Consider the following 8,993-nt stretch of genomic DNA (forward strand, 5'->3'; position numbering starts at 1 on the left):
GCATCACTCATAAGAACATAAGAATTGCTATACTGGAACAGACCGAAGGTCCATCAAGCCCAGTATCCTGTTTACAACAATGGCCAACCCAAGTATCTGGTAGTAAACCAGATTTTATGCTGCTTATCTTAGGAATAAGCAGTGGATTTCCCCAAGCCATCTCAACAATGGCCTATGGACTTCTCTTTTAGGAAATTATCCAAACCTTTTTTAAACCCCGCTAAGCTAACTGATTTTCACCGCATTCTCCGGCAATGAATTCCAGAGTTTAATTACACGTTGTGTGAAGAAATATGTTCTCCGGTTTGTTTTAAATCTACTACTCAAGTTTCAAGTTCAAGTTTCAAGTTTATTAAAATTTGATTGATCGCTTATTACTCGGTAGCTTCATCTCATGCCCCCTAGTCCTAGTATTTTTGGAAAGAGTAAACAAGTGATTCACATCTACCCTTTCCACTCCACTCATTATTTTATAGCCCTGTGTCATATCGCCACTTTAGCCTCTCCTCATAGGGAAGTCATCCCATCCCTTTTACCATTTTTGTCGCCCTTCTCTGTACCTTTTCTAATTCCGCTATATCTTTTTTTGAGATTTAGTGACCAGAACTGCACACAGTATTCGAGGAGTGGCCATACCATAGAGCGATACAAGGGCATTGGAACATTTTCATCTTTGCTTTCCGTTCCTTTCCTGATAATTCCTAACATTCTATTTGCTTTCTTAGCCACCGCCTTCACTCTCCCTCATCTCCCCCAATCCCCCCCACTCACAGCCTCTTTCCCATTGTGATCTTCTGTCTCATACACCACAGTTTTGGCAATCCCCGGAGCTGACTTACCCATTAGGCAAGAGTAGGACATCGCCTAAGGCAGCAAAGCAAAGCAATAGTTCAGATAGTCATTAGAACTCATTAGAACTTTTGCCCAAAGGGTTTATTCTATTTTTTGGTTCACTTATTTGGATTTATTAACTGCCTTTAGAGATTCACCCAAGGTGGTGTTCAGTAGGTACAGTTTGGGTATAAAACGTACAATTGTGTTAACATAACAATAGTGAAATGACCAAAGAGGGAAATTTGGAGGTGATCTGTCAAATGTGCATAGGAGAATTGCGCCCCTACAATTACGCACATGGACAAATGTGCACATGGGAGATGACAGATACTATTTTGTTCTTACTTTGATGGGAGGGGGGAACCCCCCCCCCCCCCACTACACTCAAAACATTCTCTTTCTATCTAGTGTTAGGGTTAGGTTTTAATAATGGTTATGGGAACCCTTTTACTGGATATTTGGAAGGCCCTGATTTGCTGAGACTCCTCAGGCTCCGTCTCAGCAAATCAGGGCCTTCCAGATATCTTTGATGTAACGCAATTCTCATGGGCGCACCTGTTGTTGAGGCACATTTGTGGGAGCAACTGTCCTACGCGGATTTGTCGAAGGCACATTGGATCCTAGAAATAGGAATATCAAGAGATAGATAGACAGATCATTACAGCATCTCATGACTAATGTTTAGTATTTATTGTGTCAGCTTTGATCATTTGATTGTGTATATTATGTGTTTTTGAAAATTTAATAAATATATATGGAAAAAAAGTATTTGAGAGTAGGACGTACAATGATATATTTTTATACTTTAGGGAGGGATGGCGTACAGTTGATCATGATTGAGTTAAATTAGTAAAATCTCAGCAGGGTTGCCTAGAGAGATCTTAACTGAGGCAGGTTGGGTAGTTGCAAGGCTGAAGGTTCATTGTATCAGCAAAGGTTTATTGGACTGCTTTTCTTGTAATGCATATCAAGGCAGTTTAGATAAGTCACTTGGTCCCCAGACCCCTAACTATTTAAGGCTTCCTCCACCCAGGTCAAAGGAAATCCCCACCCCCCACCCAATGCTGGGGTATCATAGGGTCTAGTTGAAATCCCGCATAAAGGTGAATTCATCCAAGGGAGGATTGCACCTGAGTCAAAACCAGCAGGATATCATCTGTGAAGGCCAAAACCTTCACCACTTGCCTACCCAATATCACCCCTCCCCCCTCCCCTCAGCATCCGTATCTATTTAAAGTGTGCGCAGAAAAACAGGGACACACCCTTGACGTGTACCTCATCAAACTGGAAAAGGAGGCATAAAGTGACCATTAATTAATACAGCTGCTTCCAGGTGGGAATATGATGCTCAAAGAGTCTGCCAAAACCAGCCAGATATGCCAATGTGTTATAATAGGCCAAAAAAGATAATCCCAATGTACTTTATTGAATGCTTTTTCAGTATCAAGGCTCTCCAGAACTGCTGGGATGGAACGCAACTCAAAATGGACAATAGACATCAGTACTTTACGTCCATTGACTGCAGACTGGCTCCCCTTAATGAAACTCACTTGTTCTGAGCAAATTAAATCTGGAAGAATGATCATTGTAGCAATCTGCTACAATGTTCCCCTTGTGGTCTGGCTTCTCTCTCCTACCATCTTTCCTTCCCTCACCCCTGTAGTTTTTAGCATCTCTCTTTTCTCATTTCCTCCACTCAGATCTGATATCTCTGTCTCCTTCTCCGTTCTCTGGCATCTCTCTCTCCTCTCTCTTCCCTTTACTCCTTTTCTTCTCTGGTCTTCCTTCTCTATTTTCTGACTCCATTTAAATTAAATTCTTTCTTACTATCCAGTCCTCAGTTTCCCTCTTTTCACTGTGTCCACCCACAGTTTGCCACCCCTTTTCTTCACCCCCTCCAGTATCTCACTAATTCTATCCTCTTTCCCCCATCCAGCATATGCCCTCTTTCTTTATCCCTTCCTTCCATCCAGTATGTGTTCTTGTTCTCCACTTCCATTCAGCATTTCCTTCCACCTCTCTCCCCTCCCAACTGACATGTAACATCTGCCCTCTTCACTCCTTCCATCATCTGCCCCTTTTCTCTTTCTCTCCCTCCAACCCAATTCCATCGAGCTATCCTGCCCCCTCACCTCCCCGTGAGTTTTGTCACTGTCGCTATCCCTGCCCTATTCCTGCAAGCTCTGCTTTAACTGCACAAGCCTCAAACACTTATGATTTTAAAGTGTTTGAGGCTTGTACAAACGAGGACGGAGCTTAGGCATTGGTGGAATGAGGCATTATGACATCACAATCTGAGCTCTAGAATGTTGCTACGTATGATTTAAAAGTGTTTGAGGCTTATGCAGATGAGGACGGAGCTTACAGGAATGGGGCAGGGACAGGAAAAGAATTCATGGGGACAAGACGGGAAAATGAGTTCTCATGGGGATGGGGAAAAATTTGACCCCCGTACCATTCTCTAGCTCGGAACAAAGCCTATCTCTACGGTGCTGAGTTGCATTTGGTATATACTATATAAATCATTACAACAGTAGTATATTCTTAAAGACATTAGATAAAGTGGCGTAGTAAAGGTAGGAGCCCCCCGTGCTCCCCCTGCGCTCCACACCTTCTGCTCCTTCCCGTCCCGCATACCACACTTGTGCTCTCCCTCCCCACTGCCACATACCTCTAAATCTTCACCAGCAGGAATGGCTTCGGCAGCAAGCTCCTTGTGCCAGCATTGGATTTCCCTCTTACGTCACTTCCTGGCTCCGTGACCTGGAAGTGATTCAGAGGGGAACCAGGCTGGCGTGAGCAACAGGCAGAAGTTGCTCGCGCTAGCAAACATAATACAGAGGTACAGGGTGGGGGAGGGATAGTGCGAGCGGAGCAGGACGCGGGAGAGAGGATCCAGCACCCACACCGACTCGGCACCCTGGGCAGTCTGCTGATCCAGAGATTATAAATAAATCATAATACATTGGGGGAGGGGGGGGGGAGAGAGAGGAGGAAAGAGATTTTGATCTTTGTGATAAACAGAACTTGCTACAAATGTGCTCTGCATTCTTCACCTGTTCAAAATTCAGACTTCAAACTGACTGACCTCTGGTCTTTTAACATGACTCGTGCATTTAATCCAGGCTTTAGTAAAGATTAGTCTTTACGTTCATTAATAATCTGCATTTTGTTACCGCCAATGAACTGGCTCTCGGGAATGAATTGGATCTGGGTTACTGGGTTCTTATTGTGATTTGTACTGTACTGCGGTTATAAGCTGCCGTGCATGAAATCCACTGGGATACTAAATACACTTGTTTTGTGCTTCTTCTCTGTTCATAAGGTTTTACAGCGCCCCCTAGTGGCAGAATAGCTATTAAAAATCACTTATGCTGGGGGGGGGGGGGGGGGGAAGAAGGAGTGGGTTTGTGAGTAGGAATTTCAGAAAAAAATAAGGGCGCCAAAGAAATAGTCCACCACCTAAGTTGCATACGTCTGTCATCTTATTTAAGTATAAAATTCTATGACTGCAGCTAATCTTACTTGATCTTAGAGACTGTGCAGTGAGAAAAAAAAAAGATATGCAAATGAAACTTTGCATTGCTGACTTTTTAAAAATCTGCGATCTAATTTGAATTCATTCTGAAGCACAATAATAATAATAATAATAATAAAAAGGATCTGAGACTTTTCTTATACAGGGAACTGTGAGATCAGAAGAAAAACCCATGTGTCAAACAGATGGCTCAAATTGCATTCAACCAAACTGTGAAAATATCCAAATTCCACAGGTATAATAAATATGTAATTCTATAAAATTATACAGGCAAATACCCTGATACTATCACAGCACAGAGCCATAAGAACATAAGAATTGCTGCTGCTGGGTCAGACCAGTGGTCCATCCTGCCCAGTAGTCCGCTCACGCGGTGGCCCTCAGGTCAAAGACCAGTGCTCTAAATGAGTTCAACCTCACCTGCGTATATTCCAGTTTTGCAAGAACTTGTCCAACTTTGTTTTGAAACCCTGAAGTGTGTTTTCCCCTATAACAGATTCCGGAAGAGCGTTCCAGTTTTCCACCACTCTGGGTGAAGAATAATTTCCTTATGTTTGTACGGAATCTATCCCCTTTCAACTTTAGAGAGTGCCCTCTCGTTCTCTCTACCTTAGAAAGGGTGAACAGTCTGTCTTTGTCTACTAAGTCTATTCCCTTCAGTATTTTGAACGTTTCGATCAAGTCCCTTCTCAGTCTCCTCTTTTCAAGGGAGAAGAGGTCCAGTTTCTTCAGTCTCTCACTGTACGGCAACTCCTCCAGCCCCTTAACCATTTTAGTTGCTCTTCTCTGGAACCTTTCGAGTAGTACCGTGTCCTTCTTCATGTACGGCGACCAGTGCTGGATACAGTATTCCAGGTGAGGGCGCACCATGGCCCGGTACAGCGGCATGATAACCCTCTCCGATCTGTTCGTGATCCCCTTCTGGATAGCTCCATTTTGCCTTTGACCAAGGCCAGGCGGCTCTAGATCCTTTGTTTAATTTGACGGTGGTCTTTGACTTAGTTGAGAAAAAAAACCAGAAATTGCAGTCAGGGCCGGATTTTCCTATAGGCTAACTAGGCTTCAGCCTAGGGCCTCAAGATCAAGAGGGGCCTACATTCAAATTGTTAGCAAAATTAAAATTACACTATTCTAAAAACAGTGAACACTAAAACACTGAACCGAAAATAAGGAGAACTTCTACGCTTCGGGATCGGAACCGGCTCCGGCCGCAACGGAGTGCCAACTCGGCTTCTCCCTTTCTTTTTCTCACCCTGGGAGGAGGATCGGGGAGGGAAAGACGTCAGTCTGGAAACAGCTGGGCAAAGCCCAGCCCTGCGGGGAGAGAGGCAAAACGTGGATCCGTCAGGACAGGGCGGCCCAGACTGGCATGGGGGAGGGGGGGGTTTCAGTGGAAGGGGGATGGGAGGCAGGCAGGCTGGCATCGGAGGGGGGGTGGGGGGGTTTAATGGAAGGCAGGCAGGCAGGATGGCATGGGGGGTGTTCAATGGAAGGGGGATGGGAGGCAGGCGGGCATCGAAGGGGGGGTGAGGTGAGGAAGGACGCACTGGGGGCACTATGTACATAGGAAGGGGCAATGTTGTGTGTTATGTTTGATTAGTTATTGTTACAAGTACTATATATGGTGCTGAGAATAAATGTCCAAATAAGTGTTCTCGACTTTTTTTATTTGTTATCCGTGTCACATTTTTTGTAAAGGTTAGTACCAATAACAACATATTTCATTTAACATATTGATATATATCACAGTAATGATGTATTTTATTATCTCTCATGTAATTTACAAACTTAAAAATGGGAGGTGAAAGGGCCTCGTAAGTGGAATAGCCTAGGGCCTCTTTTCATCTAAATCCGGCCCTGATTGCAGTGATGTTGTACAAGACGCCAAGGCTTTATTTAGACAATCATAAAAAACATAAAAGTTTGTTTCCAAAAGGACTGATAAGACCGGACCCAACCCTCTTTCCTCAGGGATCCTAACATATATCAGAACAAAGTAACCTGATGGATAATAACTGTATAAAAACCGGAAACAGCGGTGTATAACCATAAATGCAGTGCCCTGCATCGTGCAAGAGCATTTACGGCCCTGCGATGTGAAATGAGTCCGCCCCTTACATCCCAGTGTCGGAACCTTTTTAATAATTGTAATTGCATAAGTGAAAAATCACCATCCCCAAATGAATAAAAACCACATGTGCACAGTATCCCCTCATTAGGTAGAAAACAAGTCTTCAGTTTTCTAATAGACCAAAAATCAACACTAAAAAAGGGTTATCAAAAATATCGATTTATCTGCTGTACAAGGAAAGTCCGCTGGTGTTAGACACTCGAGCGTGAACTAGGACCTAAAAGAGAGGAAAAGTCTTTTTTATTCGTTTTGCAGCCAGCGTGGGGTTGGAGAGGTTGTATCCCTATACTTCTACTAAGACTAACCCCCTCCTTTGCTGGCGCGCCGCGTGGATTTTAGCGCCGGCGATTGATCTGATGCTCACAGAAGTCCTGTGAGCATCGGAGCCGCCACCTGCGCTGGGGCCCACGCCGTGCGTCAGCAAAGGAGGGGGGGTAAGTATTTTAATAAAGAATCTGGCCCACGACTTAGCCTGTGTTTCAGATTTCGGCCCCTTATGTGATTTGAGTTTGACACCCCTGATCTCTTCCGTAAGTATTATCAGCGGGTATACTTTTAGCCCTGTAGCCTCAGGATGGACTCAATTCTTAAGCAAATTTTCCCTCGAGGAATGTAGAGAGAGAGGAGACATGATAGAGATGTTTAAATATATCACGGGCCGTATTGAGGTGGAGGATGTTATCTTCTATCTTAAGGGTCCTTCAGCCACAAGGGGGCATCCACTGAAAATCAGAGGTGGGAAATTTCATGGCGACACCAGGAAGTTCTTCTTCACCGAAAGGGTGGTCGATCGTTGGAATGAACTTCCAATTCAGGTGATTCAGGCCAGCAGCGTGCCAGATTTTAAAAGGAAATGGGATACATATGTGGGATCTCTAGAGGGGTTAAATTCAAGGGGGTGGGGTTGTTAGAGTGGGCAGACTTGATGGGCTATGGCCCTTTTCTGCCGTCATCTTCTATGTTTCTATGTTTATGTAGACTTAAAACAGACAGTTCACTGCTTGAAAAGAATTGTTGCCAAGCCCCCCATGGACCGCTACAAATGCAGGCTTTTTCTAATTATGACAGGGATAGCCATGCACATGGTAGCTCGCAATTGGAAAAATTGCGATCGCCTTAATTTTCCTTTTATGTTTAGGCTACAGATATGAAAAGATGAATGCTGATATGTTGGCGCATAGCAATTTATTTAAATTGGTTTGGGGCCCGTTGACATCTTTTGTTCATTCATTATAGTTTGTCTTAATTTTTGTTTATTTTTATACACATCCAAGATTGGGGGGGGGGGTGATTTTTGGTTTATTCTTTGATTAAATATGTTGGATGGGAGGGGAGGGATATATTTCTTCTGCATTGTTATTGATTAAATATAAGTGCTTATTTAAATTATTAATATCTCTATAATTCCTGGCACTTTGTATTAGTTTTGAAAAATTAATAAAGATTTGAAAAAAAAAGAAAAAAGAAAGAAAATTGTTGCCTTCTGCAAATAGGCCAACAATCTACCAACGTATCCCAAGGGCTGGGGAGCTGGGAGTGTATTCAACACTTATTGTGGAGTAATGCTGTAATTAATACATTAACAGTACTAAAGGGGAAAGATTGTAATGGCACAATGCTCTCTACAAGCTAGGTGATTGCTAATCATAGAGAGCTGGCAAGCTCATGATCTTTAAGAGAGCTGGGCGAGATAACTGTCCGATGCTAACCAGTTCATGCACTTTGGACTAAATAGGGATTTTGATGTGCAGGGCCTCTAACCATGTGCACACTGTATTTCAGGGTACCAATAGTGACTAGGCTGCTAATTGGGCTGATTGGAACTCGTTACCAGTGGATGTTGTAACAGTGGTTAGTATAGCTGGGTTTAAAAAAGGTTTGGACACATTCTGGGAGGAAAAGTCCACAGTCTGCTATTGAGATAAGACACTGCTTGGCCTGGATCGGTAGCATGGAATGTTGCTACTCTCTGGGATTCTAGAATATTGCTACTCTGGGGATTCTGTATGGAATGTTGCTACTATTTGGGATTCCGGAATCTTGCTGTTTTGGGGGATTCTGGAATCTTGCTTACTCTGAGATAATGGAATGTTGCTACTCTCTGGGATTCCGGAATCTTGCTGTTTTGGGGGATTCTGGAATCTTGCTTACTCTGAGATAATGGAATGTTGCAACTCTCTGGGATTCCGGAATCTTGCTGTTTTGGGGGGATTCTGGAATCTTGCTTTGCTACTCTCTGGGATTCCGGAATCTTGCTGTTTTGAGGGATTCTGGAATCTTGCTTTGCTACTCTCTGGGATTCCGGAATCTTGCTGTTTTGGGGGGATTCTGGAATCTTGCTTTGCTACTCTCTGGGATTCCGGAATCTTGCTGTTTTGAGGGATTCTGGAATCTTGCTTTGCTACTCTCTGGGATTCCGGAATCTTGCTGTTTTGGGGGGATTCTGGAATCTTGCTTTGCTACTCTCTGGGATTCCGGAATCTTGCTGTT

This window comes from Geotrypetes seraphini, chromosome 11, assembly GCF_902459505.1.
Source record: "Geotrypetes seraphini chromosome 11, aGeoSer1.1, whole genome shotgun sequence".
Classification (NCBI taxonomy): Eukaryota; Metazoa; Chordata; class Amphibia; order Gymnophiona; family Dermophiidae; genus Geotrypetes; species Geotrypetes seraphini.